Source organism: Pseudophryne corroboree, chromosome 1 (assembly GCF_028390025.1).
Source record: "Pseudophryne corroboree isolate aPseCor3 chromosome 1, aPseCor3.hap2, whole genome shotgun sequence".
NCBI lineage: Eukaryota > Metazoa > Chordata > Amphibia > Anura > Myobatrachidae > Pseudophryne > Pseudophryne corroboree.
The window spans coordinates 640,807,081-640,833,703 of NC_086444.1; the positions used below are offsets into that span (position 1 = coordinate 640,807,081).

Here is a 26,623-nt window from a genome sequence, read left to right on the forward strand (position 1 = left end):
TCCTATTTGGGAAAAGCATATTTTGAAGCTGCACCTCTCAGAGGGACTCACGTTAGCGAGGCCAAAGGTTAAGATGAGTGAAATGTCTAAGAGAGCTATTCTAAATTATTCTTGGGTAGCTATTATAAATTAAAGATGGTCAAACATGAAAAAAAAAAATTCTACCAAGTGAACATTTATGGTTACAATCGATCACACTGACATTATATATGACACCCTTATAAAAATAACAGTTTTTTTATAAAACACTTGCACTTAATTTAATAAATACAATCAATGAATAATGCACAAAATAATCCTACTTCTGCGCATGTACAGTTCACCCTTTAGTTGGAGTCAATATCCACAAATTTTATTCAAACAGTAGGTCCAATGAATAGTTACCCTCTGCATTTCATCTCAAAGTTACATCTTCAGGGGTTAATCTTAAAAAAAGTCAACATACATATTTACACATACACAGTATATATTCACCCACACACACCCACACACATATATATTCAGCAAAAACAGTGGTCAGCACTCCAAGTAGCTCTTGATAATGAAATTGCATCAATGCATGTTGCCTAGTTGGTATATTTATATATATATATATATATATATATATATGTATATACAGTGGTCGAAGTGGGGCGGTATACGGCGGTATGGTATACCGCCACTTCTTCCACTGACCCGGAAATGAGCCCAGAAAGTGCAGCAGGAGCCGAGGGAAGTGGCCATCCTGCTGCACATGGTGCTCCCCGTCCCTGCGCGGCGGCCGGCGGCTATGTAGAGCGCTGTATTAGCTCACAGCCGCTCACCACTGCCAGCCGCCCGCGCACGCCGCTCACCATCCGCCCGCTGCTCCCGCTCACCAGCCGGCCGCCGGCCCCGCTCACCAGCCGCCCGGTGCCAAGTCACTGCTGCCAGCATCAAATAAGGTAATGTTCCCCTGTTTTCACCTCTCTCCCTGCTGTTCCTGTCGTCACTGTCACTGTCACTGTCCCTGTCGTCACCCTTCCTGTCGTCACTGTCGTCACTCTCCCTGTCGTCACTCTCCCTGTCGTCACTCGCCCTGTCGTTACTCTCCCTCTGTCGTCACTCTCTCCCTGTCGTCACTGTCATCACTCTCTCCCTGTTGTCACTCTCTCCCCCGTCTCTCTCTCTCTCTGTCGTCACTGTCTCTGTCTGTCGTCACTGTCTCTGTCGTCACTGTCTCTGTCGTCACTCTCCCTGTCGTCACTGTCGTCACTCTCTCCCTGTCGTCAATGTCGTCACTCTCTCCCTGTCGTCACTCTCTCCCTGTCGTCACTCTCGTCACTCTCCCTGTCGTCACTGTCGTCACTCTCTCCCTGTCGTCAATGTCGTCACTCTCTCCCTGTCGTCACTCTCTCCCTGTCGTCACTCTCGTCACTCTCCCTGTCGTCACTCTGCCTGTCGTCACTGTCGTCACTCTGCCTGTCGTCACTCTCCCTCTGTCGTCACTCTCCCTGTCGTCACTCTCTCTCCCCCTGTCTCTCCCCCTGCCTCTCTCCATGTCGTCACTGTCTCTCCCTGTCGTCACTGTCTCTCCCTGTCGTCACTCTCTCTGTCGTCACTCTCTCTGTCGTCACTCTATCGCTGTCGTCACTCTATCGCTGTCGTCACTCTATCGCTGTCGTCTCTCTCTCCCTGTCGTCACTGTCGTCTCTCTCTCCCTGTTGTCACTGTCGTCTCTCTCTCCCTGTCGTCACTGTCGTCTCTCTCTCCCTGTCGTCACTGTCGTCTCTCTCACCCTGTCGTCACTGTCGTCTCTCTCTCCCTGTCGTCACTCTCTCTCCCTGTCGTCACTCTCTCCCTGTCGTTACTGTCGTCTCTCTCTCCCTGTTGTCACTGTCGTCTCTCTCTCACTGTCGTCTCTCTCTCACTGTCTCTCTCTCTCCCGTCTCTCTCTCTCCCCATCTCTCTCTCTCTCTCCCTGTCGTCACTCTCCCTGTCGTCACTCTCGTCACTCACTGTCGTCACTCTCTCCCCCCCTGTCGTCACTGTCGTCACTCTCCCTGTTGTCCCTATCGTCACTCTCTCCCTGTTGTCTCTCTCTCCCTGTCGTTACTGTCGTCTCTCTCTCCCTGTCGTCACTGTCGTCTCTCTCTCAATGTCGTCTCTCTCTCACTGTCGTCACTCTCTCCCTGTCGTCACTCTCTCCCTGTCGTCACTGTCGTCTCTCTCTCCCCGTCTCTCTCTCTCTCTCTCCCCGTCTCTCTCTATCCCTGTCGTCACTCTCCCTGTCGTCACTCTCGTCACTCACTGTCGTCACTCTCTCCCCCCCTGTCGTCACTCTCCCTGTCGTCACTCTCGTCACTCTCCCTGTTGTCCCTATCGTCACTCTCTCCCTGTCGTTACTGTCGTCTCTCTCTCCCTGTCGTCACTGTCGTCTCTCTCTCACTGTCGTCTCTCTCTCACTGTCGTCACTGTCGTCTCTCTCTCCCCGTCTCTCTCTCTCCCCGTCTCTCTCTCTCTCCCTGTCTCTCTCTCTCTCTCCCCGTCACTCTCTCTCCCTGTCGTCACTCTCCCTGTCGTCACTCACTGTCGTCACTCTCTCCTCCCCTGTCGTCACTCTCCCTGTCGTCACTCTCGTCACTCTCCCTGTTGTCCCTATCGTCACTCTCTCCCTGTCGTCACTCTCTCCCTGTCGTCACTCTCTCCCCCTGTATCTCCCCCTGTAGTCACTCTCTCCCCCTGTCTCTCCCCCTGTCGTCACTCTCCCTGTCGTCACTCTCCCTGTCTCTCTCCCTGTCGTCACTGTCTCTCTCTCCCTGTCATCACTGTCTCTCTCTCCCTGTCGTCACTGTCTCTCTCTCCCTGTCGTCACTCTGGCTGTCCCTGCTGTCACAATTTCAGCTCATTCAGTGTGCTACAATGTGAATGTCGGCTCATTCAGTGTGCTTCAAGGTGAATTTCGGCTCATTCGGTGTGTTACAAGGTGAATTTCGGCTCATTCAGTGTGCTACAAGGTGAATTTCGGCTCATTCAGTGTGCTACAAGGTGAATTTCGGCTCATTCAGTGTGTTACAAGGTGAATTTCGGCTCAGTCAGTGTGCTACAAGGTGAATTTCGGCTCATTCAGTGTGTTACAAGGTGAATTTCGGCTCATTCAGTGTGTTACAAGGTGAATTTCGGCTCATTCAGTGTGTTACAAGGTGAATTTCGGCTCATTCAGTGTGCTACAAGGTGAATTTCGGCTCATTCAGTGTGCTACAAGGTGAATTTCGGCTCATTCAGTGTGCTACAAGGTGAATTTCGGCTCATTCAGTGTGTTACAAGGTGAATTTCGGCTCATTCAGTGTGCTACAAGGTGAATTTCGGCTCATTCAGTGTGTTACAAGGTGAATTTCGGCTCATTCAGTGTGCTACAAGGTGAATTTCGGCTCATTCAGTGTGTTACAAGGTGAATTTCGGCTCATTCAGTGTGCTACAAGGTGAATTTCGGCTCATTCAGTGTGTTACAAGGTGAATTTCGGCTCATTCAGTGTGCTACAAGGTGAATTTCGGCTCATTCAGTGTGTTACAAGGTGAATTTCGGCTCATTCAGTGTGCTACAAGGTGAATTTCGGCTCATTCAGTGTGTTACAAGGTGAATTTCGGCTCATTCAGTGTGCTACAAGGTGAATTTCGGCTCATTCAGTGTGTTACAAGGTGAATTTCGGCTCATTCAGTGTGCTACAAGGTGAATTTCGGCTCATTCAGTGTGCTATAATGTGAAAGGGGCACCAGTACTAGATAGTATAAAGGGTTCTACTACATGGGACATGCCCCCTATTGGGTAACAACGCCCCTTTTGGGTGGTCACGCCCCCTTTTCTGGAGCGCATAATTACATCCTTGACTTTTGCATACCCCCACTTCAAAATTTCCACTTCGACCACTGTGTATATAGATAGATAGATAGATAGATAGATAGATAGATATAGATATACACTGCTCAAAAAAATAAAGGGAACACTAAAATAACACATCCTAGATCTGAATGAATGAAATATTCTTATTAAATACTTTGTTCTTTACATAGTTGAATGTGCTGACAACAAAATCACACAAAAATTATCAATGGAAATCAAATTTATTAACCCATGGAGGTCTGGATTTGGAGTCACACTCAAAATTAAAGTGGAAAAACACACTACAGGCTGATCCAACTTTGATGTAATGTCCTTAAAACAAGTCAAAATGAGGCTCAGTAGTGTGTGTGGCCTCCACATGCCTGTATGACCTCCCTACAATGCCTGGGCATGCTCCTGATGAGGTGACGGATGGTCTCCTGAGGGATCTCCTCCCAGACCTGGACTAAAGCATCCGCCAACTCCTGGACAGTCTGTGGTGCAACGTGGCGTCGGTGGATGCAGCGAGACATGATGTCCCAGAAGTGCTCAATTGGATTCAGGTCTAGGGAACGGGCGGGCCAGTCCATAGCATCAATGCCTTCATCTTGCAGGAACTGCTGACACACTTCAGCCACACGAGGTCTAGCATTGTCTTGCATTAGGAGGAACCCAGGGCCAACCGCACCAGCATATGGTCTCACAAGGGGTCTGAGGATCTCATCTCGGTACCTAATGGCAGTCAGGCTACCTCTGGCGAGCACATGGAGGGCTGTGCGGCCCCCCAAAGAAATTCCACCTCACACCATTACTGACCCACTGCCAAACCGGTCATGCTGGAGGATGTTGCAGGCAGCAGAATGTTCTCCTTGGCGTCTCCAGACTCTGTCACGTCTGTCACATGTGTTCAGTGAGAACCTGCTTTCATCTGTGAAGAGCACAGGGCGCCAGTGGCGAATTTGACAATCTTGGTGTTCTCTGGCAAATGCCAAACGTCCTGCACGGTGTTGGGCTGTAAGCACAACCCCCACCTGTGGACGTCGGTCCCTCATACCACCCTCATGGAGTCTGTTTCTGATCGTTTGAGTAGACACATGCACATTTGTGGCTTGCTGGAGGTCATTTTGCAGGGCTCTGGCAGTGCCCCTCCTGTTCCTCCTTGCACAAAGGAGGAGGTAGCGGTCCTGCTGCTGGGTTGTTGCCCTCCTACGGCCTCCTCCACGTCTCCTGATGTACTGGCCTGTCTCCTGGTAGCGCCTCCATGCTCTGGACACTACGCTGACAGACACAGCAAACCTTCTTGCCACAGCTCGCATTGATGTGCCATCCTGGATGTGCTGCACTACCTGAGCCACTTGTGTGGGTTGTAGACTCCGTCTCATGCTACCACTAGAGTGAAAGCACTGCCAGCTTTCAAACGTGACCAAAACATCAGCCAGAAAGCATAGGAGCTGAGAAGTGGTCTGTGGTCACCACCTGCAGAACAACTCCTTTATTGGGGGTGTCTTGCTAATTGCCTATATTTCCCACCTGTTGTCTATTCCATTTGCACAACAGCATGTGAAATTGATTGTCAATCAGTGTTGCTTCCTAAGTGGACAGTTTGATTACACAGAAGTGTGATAGACTTGGAGTTACATTGTGTTGTGTAAGTGTTCCCTTTATTTTTTTAAGCAGTGTATATACTGGAAGCACATCCGACACCTTGAGAAAGGGGTTGATAACCCTGAAACGTTGGTAACCCAGTTATGATCTGTTGAATATAATCATCTTTATTGAAAGTCTCTGAGTGCTGCAGCTATTCTTTCATTTTATATATATATATATATATCAACCAAATACTCTCCTTCTGCGCTGTTCTAAGGCTAATTAGATACAATAAGATACAGTGCTCCTTGGGAGGGGCTGCCTATTTCACTATGTCCCTTGTTAGGAGGGACTGGATACAGAAAATATAAAAAGTAAGGAAATTGGCGCCCAAAGGTTATTTTAACCTATAAATACAGGGAACCCAGTGGGTTTCACAATTAACATTGATTTTAAAACATAAACATGAACTGTTCTTTCATAAAAAATTATTAAAATGTACAGAAGCAAAGAAGCATGTCCATCATATTACACAGACAAAATGATGTAATTTCTCTTCGAATACTCCATCTTTGAAGTTGATAGAGGAATATCGGCAACTTAGTGCAATATCTTTAATCTTCCTCATATCTTCCTCATATACAAAATGATGTAAATTCTCTTCGAATACTCCATCTTTGAAGTTGATAGAGAAATATCGGCAACTTAGTGCAATATCTTTAATCTTCCTCATATGCTATTCAGAGATAACATCAAATATAACAACCCTGGGTCCGTTCCCAAACAGTTAGTGCGTCACCGGAAGTGATGTTCTTGCGTTCCACGAGTCCTCCGTGACTTCCTGTTTGCGTTCCACTGTGTTTAAATGCAGCTACACCAGGATCCTGTATTTCCAAACAGTTCTTAGACCATTCTTATAAAATAAACGTTATGGTAAGAACTTACCGTTGATAACGTGATTTCTCTTATGTCCACAGGTATCCACAGGATAACATTGGGATATTGTCGATCGACAGCGAAAATGGCACCAACACGGTCACGAGCTTTCTGGCCTCCCAGGATGCATTGGGGCCTCCACTATATAGTCCCGCCCACTGACTCAGTCAGATCAGTACTTTCCACAGCGATTTTAGGCAGGAACATTAGGTAGAGACCTGTACAGGCGATAAGAACACACATGCACACCCTTCCATACAAGAAGGAAGAGGTTTTTAGTGTTTGTCTAGATCCTCAAATCAGATGCGTCAGGGTGGGATCCCTGTGGATACCTGTGGACATAAGAGAAATCACGTTATCAACGGTAAGTTCTTACCATAACGTTTATTTCTCTGGCTGCGTCCACAGGATTATCCACAGGATAACATTGGGATTCCCAAAGCCATTTTAGTGGTGGGGACGCTCCTGATTGCACAGGAGGACCTTTCGCCCGAAGTCTGCGTCATGAGAGGCAAAAGTATCCAAGGCATAATGTCTGATGAATGTGTTTATGGAAGACCATGTGGCTGCCCTACATATCTGTTCTGCTGATGCACCCCTGTTGTGCTGCCCAAGAAGGACCTACCTTACGTGTAGAGTGTGCAGAGACATTAGCCGGAATAGGGAGATCTGCATGAGAATAAGCTTTAGATATTACCATTCGGAGCCATCTCGCCAGGGTCTGTTTACTAGCAGGCCAACCTCTCCTATGGAATCCGTAGAGGATGAAGAGGGAATCTGTTTTCCTGATGGCACTAGTACGATCTATGTAGATTTTTAAAGCCCGGACCACGTCCAGTGACGCTTCTCCCGCAGATAGTCCCGATACCTGAAAAGCTGGGACTACAATCTCTTCATTCAGGTGAAACTTTGACACCACCTTTGGAAGATAACTAGATCTCGTTCTGAGAACTGCTCTGTCTGGAAAAAAACTTAGGAAAGGAGACTTACATGATAATGCTCCTAAATCTGACACTCTTCTGGCTGACGCCATTGCCAGTAAAAAAATAACTTTAACCGTTAACCATTTAAGATCCGCTCTCTCAAGCGGTTCAAACAAAGGACCCTGGAGAAATTTAAGAACTAAATTCAAATCCCAGGGAGCTGCAGGAGGAACAAATGGAGGTTGAATATGTACTACTCCTTGGAAAAATGTACGTACATCCTGTAGGTCAGCAATCTTCTGCTGAAACCATACAGTCAACGCTGAGACTTGCACCCTCAAGGAAGCAACCTTCAACCCTTTATCCAATCCTGCCTGCAGGAAATCCAAAATTCAAGCTACTTTAAAAGATCTCGGATTGTAATTTTTTCCAGAACACCAAAGAATATAGGCTTGCCATATTCTATGATATACACGGGCCGAAGAAGGCTTTCTTGCTCTAAGCATGTTTGGATTACTTGCTTTGAAAATCCTTTAGCCTCTAAAATAGAGGTTTCAACAGCCACGCCGTCAAAGACAGGCGATCCAGATGACTGTGACAACAAGTACCCTGCATTAACAGATCTGGACGTTGAGGGAGCAGTATCGGTGCTTCCACGGACATTCTCAACAGATCTGTGTACCAATGCCTTCTTGGCCAAGCTGGAGCTATTAGAATGATTGCTCCTTTTGCCTGTTTTATCTTTCTCACTACTCTGGGTAACAGAGATATTGGAGGGAACAGATATGCCAGCTGAAACCTCCATTCCACTGACAGTGCGTCTACCAGGACCGCTCCTGGGTCCCTTGTTCTTGATCCGTACCTCGGAACTTTGTTGTTTAGACGAGACGCCATAAGGTCTATCTCCGGTAGACCCCATCTGTCCACCAGTGTCTGAAACACTTCTGGGTGTAGTGCCCATTCGGTTTCCTGAATGGTGTGCCGACTGAGAAAATCCGCTTCCCAATTTAGTACACCCGGGACAAATACTGCTGACAATGCCGGGAGATGGAGTTCCGCCCATTTTAGAATGGGAGTTACTTCCTCCATCAGACTCTTGCTGTGAGTTCCTCCTTGATGATTGAGGTATGCTACTGCCGTCACATTGTCTGAGCGGATCTGGACTGGTCTTCCTTGTAGATTGTCCTTTGCCTGAACTAGGGCCAAGTAAATGGCTCTTATTTCTAACAGATTTATCGGCAGGCGACTTTCCCTTGCGGTCCATTTTCCCTGGAACCATAGGCTTCTGAGTACCGCCCCCCAGCATTGCAGGCTGGCATCTGTCGTCAGGACTTGCCACTCTTTTATCCAAAAGGGTCTCCCCTTGTTTAAATGGTCTGTCTGTAGCCACCATGCTAGAGACCTTTTTACATTTACTGGAATCTTTATCATCTGTTTTTTTATTGTTTGATGATTTCCGTTCCATTTGGTCAAAATGAGATGCTGCAATGGTCTGGAGTGGAATTGCGCATATTCCACCATGTCGAAGGTTGATACCATCAGACCCAACAGTCTCATTACTGCATGGACTGACATTGTCTGGGCTTGCAACGCTTCCTGAGCCATGACCTGCACCTTGACTATTTTCTTCTCTGGTAAGAGAACTCTCTGTAGGTCTGAATCCAATATGGCTCCCAAATGAACCATCCGCTGTGACGGATTCAGGGACGACTTCTCCCAATTTATGAGCCACCCGTGTCTCTGTAAACAAACTATTGTCTGTTGGAGATGGCTCAACAGTAAATCTTGCGACTGTGCTAAGATTAATAGGTCGTCTAGGTATGGGAATATTCTTATCCCTTGTTTGCGCAGACAAGCTGCCATAACCACCATGATCTTGGTAAACACCTTGGGTGCTGTAGCTAGCCCGAAGGACAGAGCTTGGAACTAGAAGTGTTCCTTGAGGATGGCAAACCTGAGGTAACACTGATGTGATAGTGCTATAGGCACATGTAGGTAAGCATCCCGTACATCCAGAGATACCATATAGTCTCCCGGTTTCATAGCCAACCTTATGGAGCGTAACGTCTCCATGTGGAACTTCGGGATCCATATATAATTGTTTAACATCTTCAGATTTAGAATTGGTCGATATGACCCATTTGGTTTCTGGATCAGAAACAGATTGGAGTAATACCCCTGTCCCTTTTGTGATGGAGGTACTGGGACAATCACACCTGACTGCAGTAATCTTTGGACTGCTTCTTGCAGGGCATTGGCCTTCGACTCTATATGAGACGGGCTGGTGCAAAAAAATCTTTGAGGAGGCTGCCTCCTGAATGGGAACCCATACCCCTGAGATACTACCTTCTGCACCCAGGCATCTGTTGTTGACTGTTGCCATGTGTGTGCAAATTGCAGGAGTCGGCCCCCAACCCTGGAATCCTCCAGGCGGAGGCCCGTCTCTTCAGGCTGAGGGTTTCTGTTCAGGTTTGGAAGCTGGCTTTTTTCTAGCCCACTGCTTCCTACCCCTTTTAAACTGGGGTTGTTTAGGGTCCTCTTTACCTTTTGCTTTGCTTTGCCAGCGAAATGAGCAAAATTTTAAACCCTTGGACTTAGGGTTATAGGTAGCCGGAAATCTGACCTTCTTCGATTTCAGCCTCTGACTCTAGGATATCCGATAAAGGTTTTCCAAATAATATATTACCCACGAAAGGCAATGCTTCCAATTCCTTCTTGGACTCCGCATCTGCCTTCCAGGTCCGTAGCCAGAGTGCTCTGCGAGCGACTACTGCCAGGGCTGAAGCTTTAGAAGCAACAGTGCCTACATCAATGGCTGCTTCTTCTAAATACTGGGCAGATTGTCTTAAACGGCAAAGACGATCCTCTTGCTCCCTAGTAGGAGAGGGGATGTCATTCTCTAGTTCCTCTATCCATTCGCCCATTGCCTTTGCTACCCAGGCCGAAGCCATAGCAGGTCTTACCACTGCACCCACAAGAGAAAAAATATTTTTCAATAGGCTCTCTACCCTCCTGTCTGTGACATCATTCAAAGAGGTAGATGACAGTGGCAAAGCAGATTTATGCACGAGTCGCAGAACATGTGCATCTACTTTTGGAGGAACTTCTCTCTTCGAACAATCTCCAGCACGAAATGGATAATAAGAATCCCATCTCCTAGGAATCTTATACTTTTTACCGGGCGCTGCCCAAGACTCATCCATCATTTCCGTCAACTCCTCTGACGCTAGAAATTCAGCTTTCACTGACTTTGTTCGTTTGAATACAGGTGCTTTTGCTTTTAACGCTGTCTTGGCTGGTTCTTCCAGAGAAAGCACAGCCTTTACTGCATTAATGAGTTCAGCTACATCATCTGAACTAAAGCTCTGCGACTGATCATCATACGGAGTTGAATCTATTGTTTCCGCATCATCATCCGATGTATCCTCTTGTGTAGTCTGCCATACAGACGTATTTGTCCTAGTCTTACCTGCCCCTTGGTTGCTTGTAGAAGCTACTGGAACCAAACCATAGGAAGGGAGCTGCATGTATGGGTTCATAGTGTAACCTAACCCTTGAGGTGGTGCTACTGGAGCTAACCTGTCCGCTATTGAAGACAGAGTCTTTGCGAACATATTCCATGGTGGCTCTACTGGAGGTTGAACTAACTCCTGTTTTTTACTTCGCTGAAAAGCGAAACAGTTTGCACACAAACCCTCATAAGTGACCAATTGAATCATATCAATTACCCCTGACTTACAAGATAAGCATGTTAGGGCTATGGGAGTGCTTGACAAATTCTCCTCATCACTTTTGCCGCTCACAGACATTTTTTCTGATATTGACTACACAATTTTGTGACTGAAAAACACCCTATAATCAGTATATAGAGGTGAAATCAATCTGACCACAGTGCACCTGATTTGAGGGTCAGAACAGGACTGACATTACACAGAAAAGTCAGCACACATACTAGCAGTCAGTCACATGTTAAAGCATTAGACATTGTCATATGAGAATACAACCTCCATAATAACTTATACATAAGTAGGAAAATTGTACTTCTGTTTAACTGGTTACTTTTTTCAACATAACATGCAGAAAACACAGTAATATACAGGTCTCATATGCAATAGGTACTAAAAATTAACAATGCACACTAAGAAGTAGAAGGAATTTTTAGTACTGTATACCCTGCCTCCAGAGAGCGGGATACAGGGAGACTCACCACACTTCCATATCCAAGCAAAGACGCTCGTAAGACGCTGAGTGGATTCAGACGCTACTGGTGTACACTGCCGCTCTTGGTAACTGATAACGGACACAGACGTTCACCAACGGACACTGAGCGACTCCACGTGCATGCAGATGCTAAAGGCCTGCGACTCGGTCTGGGCGGGTTTATATCCAGTGTACACAACCGCAGCGTCTAAGCTGCGACCGAGTACCCTCGTGGTAGCGTCTGAGCCGGAAGTGAGGTCATTCAGTTCATGAAACGAGAGACACGCGGGAACTGGCCATGAACTCGGAGGAGGGACGGCCAGGAGAGCGTCTGAAACCCCCTGTTGACTTAAACTCCCAGGATCGCGGCCTCACCTAGTCCTGGCGCCTATGATCCCCAGAGCGTAGCGCTGTCACACTCGAGATGTTCGGCGCATCAACACACTGTTTGCAGTCTCCACCAAATCAGTGTAGCTGTGTCCTGACGCCTCTAGTAAGAGGAAGTCCATAGACTCACCGTCTCCCCATGCTCCGGCCACAGCCTGGTAACGTCTGCTGGACCTGCTAGAACATCCAACACAGACGCCCGTCGAGACAGCACTGTACCGCGAAGGTAAGCGTTGTTGCGACCCGGTGGGGAGTTGTTGGAGCGACTCTTTCTAATATGCGTTTAAGACGCTGTTAAGAGAAGTCGCTCAAACCAAAACAGTAAGTCTATAAAAATTAAAGTAATGAAAAACTTGAGTCTGCTTTCACAGCAGCCCTGTGACCATGCGGCTTCCTGCCGCACCAAGCAAAAAACTGATCTGACTGAGTCAGTGGGCGGGACTATATAGTGGAGGCCCCAATGCATCCTGGGAGGCCAGAAAGCTCGTGACCGTGTTGGTGCCATTTTCGCTGTCGCTCGACAATATCCCAATGTTATCCTGTGGATAATCCTGTGGACCCAGCCAGAGAAATCAGGGATATTAATGGTCAATTAGAAGTTGGTCCAAGTTCTCACATGATGAGAGGCAAAGATCAATGGATGTATGCGCTTATAGTACCTGATAACCGGCTCCACACCAAACGTCTTTGACAGTTGGGATTTCCATTTGGATGCAGAGGGATTCCGGGTCGATACAGTGGCGGGATACCAATTGATACACCATCTGTTTGGTGATATAAGCTTTTTATGTCTTTTAAATTGTGAGTGCGTTTTTTTTTTTTTTAATTAAATGGAGAACAGAATGACAATCTTGGAATGGAGAGAGTGAAACCTCCTGGGCTGGGGGGTGGATCAGGATGGTATGACTGTCTACAGCCAATCAGGGAAAGTGAGAGGTGGTGTCAGTGGTTGTATTGGGCTGGTTTTGTGTGGTACCTTGTCTCTTTCAGTTTGCCTTCAGGCTGGTGAGTACCTCTGTGGATGTAGAAGAGATTAGTGTGCTCCCAGGAGTGTAGATTATCTTTTTTCATCCTTTAGTGGATTATAGCATCCTGCTTCTTCCCCCCTCTCCCACCGTGTTCCTTATTGGGCTGCTTTCTATTGTTGTTTCCTCTCCTCCTTCCTGTGATGGCCACCGCGGCTCGTCCCCACCGTTCCCCCCGGACCCCCGCATGGTACCGTTCAGATGACGGTAGTGGCGGGGTTCCAGGAGGGCCCGAACTCGCTGCTGCCCGCTCGTGGGCTGTTTCGGCCGGCGCGCGGCGACCGGCGAGGAGGCTGGTTCTGCCCTGCCGCCGCGGACGGACCCGGATTTGGTTGCCGGGCGTGGGCGGCGGGGCGGGCGGCAGGCAGCCAGCGGGCGGGGAGGTGCTGTGGCCGAGCCTCGAGCTGCGGCTTCCTCCCCCGGTGTCCGCGGTGCGAGTGTGCGCGCCGCTGTGTGGAGGCTGCAGGCGCACGGGGGCGCGCAGCGGTTTCTGATGTCTACAGCTCTCCCCTGCCGCTTCCCACTGAGCCGGAGTCTGTGCTCGGACGGGAGCGGCGGGGGGCAGTGCAGAGTGCAGGGGCACGCGGGGACGCGCGCTCCCTGCATTATGGGCATAATCTATCTTCTGAGGAGGGGGGGCTTCAGGGAGTAAGCAATAGCAGCTCCCGTCATCAATTCTCCCCCCTCCCTTACAGGAGCCTTAGCGGGGGGCAGGGCCGTTTGAGTGGCGGTGGTCATGGGGAAGGGGGGTTGGAACTTGCAGTGGGCGCAGCTATGTCCAGGGAACGGGGCCGCAGGCCCACTGCGCGGGTTACTGATGCTGTTGATGGGGGGTCCTCTGCGTCACCCCCCAGGCAGCGGGGTGGGAGATGGGGTGAGCGGGATGCTGAGCGTTGGGCTCGGTCGGGCAGGGGCCGGAATGTTTTGGAGTGGCGCTGTTGATTTAGTGTCTGCGCTGTCATCAGTGGCGGCTGCTCTAGCTCCGCTGGTGGCGGCTGTATCCCCTGAGGTTGCAAGGAGTTCCGCTGCGCAGCGCGGCGGTGATGCTCCTGCCGTTCCGTCGGGTTCAGCGGCGGGGCGGATCGTGCGTGCCTGCCAGGATTTGGGGGAGGCCGCGGCGCATTGGGGTGGTCAACAAGTGGTGGCTTCGCGCCGGCTGGTGATGCGGGATGCCGTTGATCCTACCAGGTCGCTTGCTTCTGGGGCCTCGGCTTCGGCCCGTGTAGTGTCTTCTTTTTCAAATGGACACGGTGACGCGGATGGTGAAGGCGACGAAGACTTTGATGTGTTCGCAGCAGAGGCGGAGGAGTCGACGCAGTCCGAGACGTCAGGTGAGGTGTCGAGTTCGGCTGTTGACGAGGAAGGGGAGTTATCCTCGGCCTCCTCATGCTATACTGTTTCTGGCAGTACTTCAGCTTCTTCTTCCTTGTCTTCAGGTGCATCCGAGGCTAGTAGCGCGACGAGGGCAAAAAAGCGTGCGGTCAAGTACGCAAAAAGAGCGGCCTTGCAGCACAAACGTCGGAAGAGGCGCAAGCGGCTGAGTGAGAGCGAGCGCAGGGCTAAGAAGCGGCGTAACCTGCCAGGTGTAGTCCGCTGCGATTATACGGCAGTGTTAAGGGGTCTGCGTGATAGCTGCCGTAGGAAGATCGGTAAGGGTGAGTATGTAGATATTTTTGTCCTGACGGAGGATGCAAAGAAGGAGTTCAAGGCGGCTAGAGCTAAGGGAGGCATTGGGACCGACGCATTTCGGTCATATGATAACTGGCTGGCTGGTTTTTGTGTGTTTGCCGCCTGTTATTTAGAGGATAGACCGGATGAGCATATGAATATCATCCGGTACATACATCTTATTCACGACATGCAGCGAACGTCCAAGAGAGTGGAGTGGCGTATATATGATGAAAAGTTTAGGCGCAAACAGGACTGTTTGCGGATAGTCGATTTCGGGTGTAAGGACGTTGAAGTGTGGCTGGACGTCACTCGGGCTACGCAAGATTCGAAGGAGCCCCGGGGCACGGGGGATGATGTTCAGCAGGCTTGCCCTTCGGGGCAGGGGGCCGGGTCGGTAGCTGTTGCTGGTAGGAAGGTGGGGGCTGCAGGTCGAGGGTTTGGCCAGTCGCAAGCGAGAGGGAAATGCTTTGCGTACAATAATTCGACATGCTCATTGGGCCGCAGGTGTCGTTTTGCTTGCGTTGCAGTGGATTTCACCCGGCCTCGAACTGTTTTCGAGGGAATCAACAGGCACCAAGGTCAGGAAAGGCAGGAGCAGGAAAACCCGCCGGTGGCAGGGGTGCTCAGTAGGGCTCCGACGCCAGTCAGGCTGGATACTATGGCCAAATGGCTTAGATGGTATCCAGATCAGGAGGTCGCAGAGTTTTTGTTTAAAGGTTTTCAGTTTTGTTTCCGGTTACCGGTTGCGGGCGAAGTGCGAGTACGGGCCTCAAGAAATCTTCAGTCAGCTCGCGCTTTTCCGTTAGTTTTACGGGAGAAAGTTGAAAAAGAGGTTCGTCTGGGCAGATTGGCGGGTCCGTTTGCGCGGCCCCCCCTGGAAGATCTGGTTATTTCGCCAGTGGGGGTGGTGCCTAAGAACACTCCGGGTTCCTTTAGGCTCATTCAGCATCTGTCGTACCCATCAGGGTCATCCGTCAACGATGGGATACCTCCTGAGCAATGTTCGGTGGTTTACCAGTCGTTTGATGAGGCTCTTGGTATTGTGCAGGCTTACGGTTCGGGTGCCCTGATGGCTAAGATTGATGTGGAGTCGGCCTTTAGGTTGCTTCCCTTACATCCGGATTCTTTCCGTTTTATGGGTTTTCGTATCGGGTTGGAGTATTTCATTGACAAGTGTTTGCCAATGGGATGTTCCGTCTCTTGCTCATATTTCGAGAAGTTCAGCACCTTTTTGCATTGGTGCGTGGAGTCTTCCACGGGAGGTCACGGGGTGGCGCACTACCTTGATGACTTCTTGTGTGTAGGGCCTGCGGAGTCGGATCGTTGCAGTGAGCTGTTATTTAGCATCAAAGCACTTTTTTATCATTTCGGAGTGCCAGTGGCTGAAGATAAGACTGAAGGTCCCGTTTCTTGCTTATCATTTTTGGGTATCGAAATTGATACGGGGGCAGGTTCGTGTCGCCTTCCTCAGGCCAAGGTGGCCAAGCTGCGTGAAGTTATCGGGCAGTTCTTGTCATTGCGAAAGGTCACGCTTCGGCAGGCTCAATCTTTGTTGGGTCTTTTGAACTTTGCTTGTCGGGTCATCCCGATGGGCACTGTTTTTTGCCAAAAGTTGGAAAGGGCGACGGCGGGGTGTTCCAGGCCGCATCATTTCGTTCGATTGTCTTCCGAGATTAAAAGAGATTTGGCTGTTTGGGCCGCTTTCTTGGAGGATTTCAACGGGGTGCGGATATGGATGACCCCGGTCGTTCACAATGCTGATGTACAGCTTTTTACCGACACGGCAGGTTCTTCGGGGTTTGGGTACTATCTCGACGGGTCTTGGTGTGTGGCTTCTTGGCCTGAGGAGTGGTTTAGTAAGGGTCTCACTAAGGATCTGTTGCTGCTCGAGCTTTTCCCAATTATGGTGGTGTTGGAAGTGTGGGGAGAGTGTCTGGCTGATCGCAGCATTTTGTTCAGATGCGATAATCTGGGCATGGTGCATGCGATTAACAACCAGAGGGCGAAGTGGGTGGTAGTGTTGAGAGTACTGGCGCAGCTTGTGTTGGCTTGTTTGCATTGGAATGTTTGGTTTCGCGCGCTGCACGTTCCCGGGGAAGAAAATGGAATTGCCGACGCCTTGTCACGGGGGCAGTGGGAGAGATTTCGAGTTTTGGCACCTGAGGCTGATGCTCTGGGGATCCTCTGTCCGATTATGTTTGGCAGGTGATCGGTCCGGCCTGGAGGGATTAGCGATGCGGTCATTAGCACCGAGTACGCTTAAGGCTTACAGCCAAGCTTGGAGTGAATGGGATGAGTTTGCTCGCGGACGTGGGCATCAAGGTAAGAGTGGGCATTGGCTGATGCTTTCTTTTATTTGGCAACTCTTCGTCACTGGTAGGTCTAGAGCGGTCGTGTCACGGTACCTGGCGGGGATTTCTTTTTTCGCCAAGCTCAAGGGTCTCCCTGACATTACCAAGAGCTTCCTCCTTGTGAAGGCTATGAAAGGTTGGGCGAGGTTGGCCCCAACGCCGCCTGATAGGAGACGCCCGATTGATGCGGCCCTTCTGCCGGCGGTTATTGGGGCGGTTGCCGGAGTTGCTTCTTCAAGTTTTGAGGCTTTGTTATTCTAATTAGCTTTTTCCATGGCGTATCATGGGGCTTTTCGCATTTCAGAGTTGGTGGCGCCGTCGAAGTGGAAAGATTCGACCATGCTACGGGAGGATGTAGTTGTGGGTGAGAGCTCCATGCTGTGTAGGCTGTGGCGTTCTAAAACGGATCAGTTAGGTAGAGGTCGATGGGTTACCTTGGTCTCGTCTTTGGACGATCGCATTTGCCCGGTGTTGCTGGCGGCCCGTTATGCATCAGTTCGGCCCTCCTTGAAGGAGTCCTGGCTGCTGCATTATGACGGGTTGCCTTTGACGAGATACCAGTTTCGGTGGATGTTGAATCGCTGTCTGTCCGGCGTGGGCCTTTCACCCGCAGCATTCGTTTCGGATCGGAGCGGCTACGTCGGCCGCGTCGGCCGGTTTTTCTGTCAGGGAGATCCAATCGTTGGGCCGGTGGAAGTCTTCCAGCTACAAACAGTATATCCGCCCGGTGTTATAGGTTATTGGGTTTTGCAGCTGTTTGCAATTTGATTGTTCAATTGTTAAGTATGTTAATGTCCAGTATGTTTGTGTGTTATCCCCTGTTCATCCTACTCAGGGATTAGCTACTCGCCGCTGCTGGCAGTGGGGGTCTGGAGTTATTTTTCACTTTTTTGCCTGACCCGACGGACTGAATTCGGTTCATTCAATTCTAATTCGGCTAATTGGACTCCAATTGAAAGTCCCTCGGCAGGTTTTTTAAGTTTAACCTCCAGCTGAGTTTTCTCTGTGTTCCCCCTTACACCCCCCCCCCCTCCACATTTCCTTTTGAAATTTTTCTTTTTTCATTTGAATTTATGCCTTTCCCATTGTGTCTTTATGTTCGCTTCGATTGGCTTGAAGCTTGTTTGCACGGCCAGGCCGTGGTATTCAAAAATACATTTTTCTCTATCGTCCTAGTGGATGCTGGGGTTCCTGAAAGGACCATGGGGAATAGCGGCTCCGCAGGAGACAGGGCACAAAAAGTAAAGCTTTTCCAGATCAGGTGGTGTGCACTGGCTCCACCCCCTATGACCCTCCTCCAGACTCCAGTTAGATTTTTGTGCCCGGCCGAGAAGGGTGCAATCTAGGTGGCTCTCCTAAAGAGCTGCTTAGAAAAAGTTTAGCTTAGGTTTTTTTATTTTACAGTGAGTCCTGCTGGCAACAGGATCACTGCAACGAGGGACTGAGGGGAGAAGAAGTGAACTCACCTGCGTGCAGGATGGATTGGCTTCTTGGCTACTGGACATCAGCTCCAGAGGGACGATCACAGGTACAGCCTGGATGGTCACCGAAGCCGCGCCGCCGGCCCCCTTGCAGATGCTGAAGTCAGAAGAGGTCCAGAATCGGCGGCTGAAGACTCCTGCAGTCTTCTAAAGGTAGCGCACAGCACTGCAGCTGTGCGCCATTTTCCTCTCAGCACACTTCACACGCAGTCACTGAGGGTGCAGGGCGCTGGGGGGGGGCGCCCTGGGAGGCAAATGTAACCTATATAAAGGCTAAAAATACCTCACATATAGCCCCCAGAGGCTATATGGAGATATTTAACCCCTGCCTGGATTCACTAAATAGCGGGAGACGAGCCCGCCGGAAAAGGGGCGGGGCCTATCTCCTCAGCACATGGCGCCATTTCCTCTCACAGCTCCGCTGGTCAGGACGGCTCCCAGGTCTCTCCCCTGCACTGCACTACAGAAACAGGGTAAAACAGAGAGGGGGGGCAGATTTATGGCGATATTTTGATATATATAAAGCAGCTATAAGGGAGCACTTATTATAAGGCTATCCCTGTTATATATAGCGTTTTTGGTGTGTGCTGGCAAACTCTCCCTCTGTCTCCCCAAAGGGCTAGTGGGTCCTGTCTTCGTTAGGAGCATTCCCTGTGTGTCTGCTGTGTGTCGGTACGTGTGTGTCGACATGTATGAGGACGATATTGGTGTGGAGGCGGAGCAATTGCCAAATATGAGGATGTCACCCCCTAGGGAGTCGACACCAGAATGGATGCCTTTATTTATGGAACTACGGGATAGTGTCAACACGCTAAAGCAGTCGTTTGACGACATGAGACGGCCGGACAATCAATTAGTGCCTGTCCAGGCGACTCAAACACCGTCAGGGGCTGTGAAACGCCCTTTGCCTCAGTCGGTCGACACAGACCCAGACACAGGCACTGACTCCAGTGGTGACGGTGACGAATCAACCGTATTTTCCAGTAGGGCCACACGTTATATGATTTTGGCAATGAAGGAGGCGTTACATTTAGCTGATACTACAGGTACCACTAAACAGGGTATTATGTGGGGTGTGAAAAAACTACCTATAGTTTTTCCTGAATCAGAAGAATTAAATGACGTGTGTAATGAAGCGTGGGTTGCCCCTGATAAAAAGCTGTTAATTTCAAAGAAATTATTGGCATTATACCCTTTCCCGCCAGAGGTTAGGGAGCGCTGGGAAACACCTCCTAGGGTGGACAAGGCGCTAACACGCTTATCTAAACAAGTGGCGTTACCCTCTCCTGAGACGGCCGCACTTAAAGATCCATCAGATAGGAGGATGGAAAATATCCAAAAAAGTATATACACACATGCAGGTGTTATACTACGACCAGCTATAGCGACTGCCTGGATGTGCAGTGCTGGGGTAGTTTGGTCAGAGTCCCTGATTGAAAATATTGATACCCTGGACAGGGACAATATTTTACTGTCGTTAGAACAAATAAAGGATGCATTTCTTTATATGCGTGATGCACAGAGGGATATCTGCACACTGGCATCACGGGTAAGTGCTATGTCCATTTCGGCCAGAAGAGCTTTATGGACGCGACAGTGGACAGGCGATGCGGATTCAAAACGACATATGGAAGTTTTGCCGTATAAAGGGGAGGAGTTATTTGGAGTCGGTCTATCAGATTTGGTGGCCACGGCTACAGCCGGGAAATCCACCTTTCTACCTCAAGTCACTCCCCAACAGAAAAAGGCACCGACTTTTCAACCGCAGCCCTTTCGTTCCTTTAAAAATAAGAGAGCAAAGGGCTATTCATATCTGCCACGAGGCAGAGGTCGAGGGAAGAGACAGCAACAGGCAGCTCCTTCCCAGGAACAGAAGCCTTCCCCGGCTTCTACAAAAGCTTCAGCATGACGCTGGGGCTTCTCAAGCGGACTCGGGGACGGTGGGTGGTCGTCTCAAAAATTACAGCGCGCAGTGGGCTCACTCGCAGGTAGATCCCTGGATCCTGCAGATAATATCTCAGGGGTACAGGTTGGAATTAGAGACAGATCCACCTCGCCGTTTCCTGAAGTCTGCTTTACCAACGTCCCCCTCCGAAAGGGAGACGGTTTTGGAAGCCATTCACAAGCTGTACTCTCAGCAGGTGATAGTCAAGGTACCTCTTCTACAACAAGGGAAGGGGTATTATTCCACTCTTTTTGTGGTACCGAAGCCGGATGGCTCGGTAAGGCCTATTCTAAATCTGAAGTCCTTGAACCTGTACATAAAGAAGTTCAAGTTCAAGATGGAGTCACTCAGAGCAGTGATAGCGAACCTGGAAGAGGGGGACTTTATGGTATCCTTGGACATCAAGGATGCGTATCTCCACGTTCCAATTTACCCCTCACACCAGGGGTACCTCAGGTTCGTTGTACAAAACTGTCACTATCAGTTTCAGACGCTGCCGTTCGGATTGTCCACGGCACCTCGGGTCTTTACAAAGGTAATGGCCGAGATGATGATTCTTCTTCGAAGAAAAGGCATATTAATTATCCCATACTTGGACGATCTCCTAATAAGGGCAAGGTCCAGAGAACAGCTAGAGATGGGATTAGCACTGTCTCAAGAAGTGCTAAAACAGCACGGGTGGATTCTGAATATTCCAAAATCCCAGTTAATGCCGACAACTCGTCTGCTGTTCCTAGGGATGATTCTGGACACGGTTCAGAAAAAGGTTTTTCTCCCGGAGGAAAAAGCCAAGGAGTTATCCGAGCTTGTCAGGAACCTCCTAAAACCAGGAAAGGTGTCTGTACATCAATGCACAAGAGTCCTGGGAAAAATGGTGGCTTCTTACGAAGCAATTCCATTCGGCAGATTCCACGCAAGAATTTTCCAAAGGGATCTGTTGGACAAATGGTCAAGGTCGCATCTTCAGATGCACCTGCGGATAACCCTGTCTCCAAGGACAAGGGTGTCTCTTCTGTGGTGGTTGCAGAGTGCTCATCTATTGGAGGGCCGCAGATTCGGCATACAGGATTGGATCCTGGTGACCACGGACGCCAGCCTGAGAGGCTGGGGAGCAGTCACACAAGGAAGAAACTTCCAGGGAGTATGGACGAGCCTGGAAACGTCTCTTCACATAAACATTCTGGAACTAAGAGCAATATACAATGCTCTAAGCCAGGCAGAACCTCTGCTTCAAGGAAAAAACGGTGTTGATCCAGTCGGACAACATCACGGCAGTCGCCCATGTGAACAGACAGGGCGGCACAAGAAGCAGGAGTGCAATGGCAGAAGCTGCAAGGATTCTTCGCTGGGCAGAGAATCATGTGATAGCACTGTCAGCAGTGTTCATCCCGGGAGTGGACAACTGGGAAGCAGACTTCCTCAGCAGACACGATCTTCACCCGGGAGAGTGGGGACTTCATCCAGAAGTCTTCCACTTGCTGGTAACCCGTTGGGAAAGACCAATGGTGGACATGATGGCGTCTCGCCTCAACAAAAAAACTGGACAGGTATTGCGCCAGGTCAAGAGATCCGCAGGCAATAGCTGTGGACGCGCTGGTAACGCCTTGGGTGTACCAGTCGGTGTATGTGTTTCCTCCTCTGCCTCTCATACCAAAAGTATTGAGAATTATACGGCAAAGAGGCGTAAGGACGATACTAGTGGTTCCGGATTGGCCAAGAAGGACTTGGTACCCGGAACTTCAAGAGATGATCACGGAAGATCCGTGGCCTCTACCTCTAAGGAGGGACTTGCTTCAGCAGGGTCCCTGTCTGTTTCAAGACTTACCGCGGCTGCGTTTGACGGCATGGCGGTTGAACGCCGGATCCTAAAGGAAAAAGGCATGCCGGAAGAAGTCATTCCTACTTTGATTAAAGCAAGGAAGGAAGTAACCGTGCAACATTATCACCGAATTTGGCGAAAATATGTTGCGTGGTGCGAAGATCGGAGTGCTCCAACGGAGGAATTTCAACTGGGTCGATTCCTACATTTCCTGCAATCAGGATTGTCTATGGGTCTCAAATTGGGATCTATTAAGGTTCAAATTTCGGCCCTGTCGATTTTCTTTCAAAAAGAATTGGCTTCAGTCCCTGAAGTCCAGACCTTTGTTAAGGGAGTGCTACATATACAGCCTCCTGTGGTGCCTCCAGTGGCACCGTGGGATCTCAATGTGGTTTTGGACTTTCTAAAATCTCATTGGTTTGAACCACTAAAGAAGGTGGATTTGAAATATCTCACATGGAAAGTGACCATGCTTCTAGCCCTGGCTTCGGCCAGGAGAGTGTCAGAACTGGCAGCTTTATCTTACAAAAGCCCATATCTGATTTTCCATTCGGACAGGGCAGAACTGCGGACTCGTCCGCATTTTCTCCCTAAGGTGGTGTCAGCATTTCATCTGAACCAGCCTATTGTAGTGCCTGCGGCTACAAGTGACTTGGAGGACTCCAAGTTACTGGACGTTGTCAGAGCATTAAAAATATATATTGCAAGGACAGCTGGAGTCAGAAAATCTGACTCGTTGTTTATATTGTATGCACCCAACAAGATGGGTGCTCCTGCGTCTAAGCAGACGATTGCTCGTTGGATCTGTAGCACAATCCAACTTGCACATTCTGTGGCAGACCTGCCACAGCCTAAATCTGTAAAGGCCCACTCCACAAGGAAGGTGGGCTCATCTTGGGCGGCTGCCCGAGGGGTCTCGGCATTACAACTTTGCCGAGCAGCTACGTGGTCAGGGGAGAACACGTTTGTAAAATTTTACAAATTTGATACTCTGGCTAAGGAGGACCTGGAGTTCTCTCATTCGGTGCTGCAGAGTCATCCGCACTCTCCCGCCCGTTTGGGAGCTTTGGTATAATCCCCATGGTCCTTTCAGGAACCCCAGCATCCACTAGGACGATAGAGAAAATAAGATTTTACTTACCGATAAATCTATTTCTCGGAGTCCGTAGTGGATGCTGGGCGCCCATCCCAAGTGCGGATTATCTGCAATAATTGTACATAGTTATTGTTAACTAATTCGGGTTATTGTTGAAGGAAGCCATCTTTCAGAGGCTCCGCTGTTATCATACTGTTAACTGGGTTTAGATCACAAGTTGTACGGTGTGATTGGTGTGGCTGGTATGAGTCTTACCCGGGATTCAAAATCCTCCCTTATTGTGTACGCTCGTCCGGGCACAGTACCTAACTGGAGTCTGGAGGAGGGTCATAGGGGGAGGAGCCAGTGCACACCACCTGATCTGGAAAAGCTTTACTTTTTGTGCCCTGTCTCCTGCGGAGCCGCTATTCCCCATGGTCCTTTCAGGAACCCCAGCATCAACTACGGACTCCGAGAAATAGATTTATCGGTAAGTAAAATCTTATTTTCTTTTTGGCAGATCCTTCAGGTTTATTGTAGATGTGCATTCATTTTGGCCTAATTTACTAACTTATTTTTATGTCATTTCCTTCATTTTAGATTGGAAGGAGGATGTCTTTACAGTGTGGGTAGTTGGTCACTCCTACGTGTACTGGGCGGCCAAGTTTTTGGCATCTGAGGGGGCGCAGTTTTTTCCACGGGCTCGTGGTGTTCAGAGGCTTGGCTGGCGCGGTATGTTGTGGCAGGACCTAAAAAGTAGGCTATTGGATCAGGCTCGGGTGCATGGTGTCCCTGGAGTTTTGTTGGTGCACCTGGGTGGTAATGATTTGGGTAAGAGGACATCACTAGATTTGAGATGTTCTATGATAAAGGATTTGTCTAGTATTGCCATGGCCTGGCCTCATTGTACATTGTTTTTTTCCTTTATAGTGCCCAGATTGTGTTGGCGTGGAGTGCCGGATGGTCGCCCTATTGATGAGGTCAGAAAAAAGGTGAATTCGGCGGTGGCGAAGTGGGTTTTGGCTCACGGTGGGGCGGTGGTTCGCCATGATAGGATCAGGTATCGTTATGATTACCTTTTTCGGGCCGATGGTGTGCACTTGTCGCAGGAAGGATTGGTGTTTTTTCTGGAGGATCTGTTTTCGGTTTTGGATCATTTGGGCTGTGGGTATGGTGGCGGTGCGAAGCCTCTTTAAGAAGAGCCTTTCGCTGTTGGCGGAAAAGAGCGGCAGGTTCTCGTTTTTGAGTTGTTAGTCACAGTTTTTAGTCGGTTTGGTGCTGTTTAGGTGCACTCTCCTTCGTTGACTGTTATATCTGCTGCATCACCCTTCAGAGTGGGTAGTCAAGATGAAGGTTGAGTGGATACCTTTGTTTTGTGATTTGGAGTGGTTTAGATTTAATTAGCTTGGGGTTTTTTGTGTTTGGATTTCAGCCGTTCTTTTTTCTGGCCACCATACTCTTTTTATTAATATTCATATTAATTTCATTTTATTGCAGGTTTTCTCTAGTTATTCAGATTAACAATAAATAGCTAACAACTTTCTGCCAAAATACTGTACATGTCTCCGTGTCGTTATTCTATTGTTAAGTTGTTTAGAATTGTTCATTGTCATGAGGGAGTGAAACCCCCTCAGCCAGTAGGAGGTTTATCTGTTTTTTAAGGCTGTATTGCACTATATTCGTCTTTTTTAAGTTTCCAGTACCCTGCTGGTAATTCCTGGATATACCTCTTATGAGGATGATATTCACAGATCAATCTCAGCTATGTGAGTGGAACCAATAAAAGCACGATTTGGATCTTTATCATCTTTTATTGCACTATTGTGTTTATCTCTTTTGTTGTTTTAGAATCCAGCTTTAATTTGTGTAGGTGAAGGAGAATTGAATTTTATCCTGGTCCCTGTGAATATTAGCCCACCATTTTTTAAATGTGATTGTGGTTACGGTAGCGCCACGTGTTCTCACTTTTGTATTTTATGGTGTATAGGTAAAGTCGTGGTGAAGGCTTATTTGTGTGGAACACGGGCTGTCATTGTAACCTGTAAGCGCGGTTCTTGAATAAACTTTGTATTTCTAGGTTTAATACACATGTAATGAAAAGAATATGGAGGGCGCAGGTGTGAGTAGAAAACTCAAGATTCAATTTAATCACAATAACAGCTCACATACATCTTAGCTTCAAATGATCCGCTTAGTGCTCTCATACGGTAAATAAGCTTCCGGAAAGCTCTCTCCCGTAGTCACTTGCAGAGCGGGTCTCAGGTGCAGTGAGCAGCGCTCGTAACTGCACAGGGACCATCCGGGTAACGTCAGCACATCCAACGCTCCATAAGCCACGCTCCCTATGGTTATGTAGCTGAGTTGACAAACTTGTAACTTATATCTGTTTTGATTAAATATGAAAGAATGGAAAGATGCTGGTTGGCATCAGAATATCAAACTTAGTTCAGGATAGTGTACATCTCAAAGAGTAAGGGAAAATAAGAATTTACTTACCGATAATTCTATTTCTCGTAGTCCGTAGTGGATGCTGGGGACTCCGTAAGGACCATGGGGAATAGCGGCTCCGCAGGAGACTGGGCACAAAAGTAAAGCTTTAGAACTACCTGGTGTGCACTGGCTCCTCCCCCTATGACCCTCCTCCAAGCCTCAGTTAGGATACTGTGCCCGGACGAGCGTACACAATAAGGAAGGATTTTGAATCCCGGGTAAGACTCATACCAGCCACACCAATCACACCATATAACTTGTGATCTAAACCCAGTTAACAGCATGATAACAGAGGAGCCTCTAGAAAAGATGGCTCACTACAGCAATAACCCGATTTTTTGGTAACAATAACTATGTACCAGTATTGCAGACAATCCGCACTTGGGATGGGCGCCCAGCATCCACTACGGACTACGAGAAATAGAATTATCGGTAAGTAAATTCTTATTTTCTCTAACGTCCTAAGTGGATGCTGGGGACTCCGTAAGGACCATGGGGATTATACCAAAGCTCCCAAACGGGCGGGAGAGTGCGGATGACTCTGCAGCACCAAATGAGAGAACTCCAGGTCCTCCTCAGCCAGGGTATCAAATTTGTAGAATTTTACAAACGTATTTGCTCCTGACCAAGTAGCTGCTCGGCAAAGTTGTAAAGCCGAGACCCCTCGGGCAGCCGCCCAAGATGAGCCCACCTTCCTTGTGGAATGGGATTTTACAGATTTTGGCTGTGGCAGGCCTGCCACAGAATGTGCAAGCTGAATTGTACTACAAATCCAACGAGCAATAGTCTGCTTAGAAGCAGGAGCACCCAGCTTGTTGGGTGCATACAGAATAAACAACGAGTCAGATTTTCTGACTCCAGCCGTCCTGGAAACCTATATGTCCAGGGCTCTGAC

General features: G+C 48.9%; 1 long non-coding RNA gene across 1 annotated transcript in view; it reads left to right on the plus strand.

Annotated features, from left to right (window-relative positions):
* The first annotated feature begins 705 nt into the window (after window positions 1–705).
* The window catches only part of LOC134930839 (uncharacterized), a 57,416-nt gene continuing 31,498 nt past the window's right edge, over window positions 706–26,623 (plus strand). The window contains exon 1 of the long non-coding RNA XR_010178793.1: window positions 706–923. This is a non-coding gene — a long non-coding RNA (uncharacterized LOC134930839). The remainder of the gene's footprint in view (window positions 924–26,623) is intronic.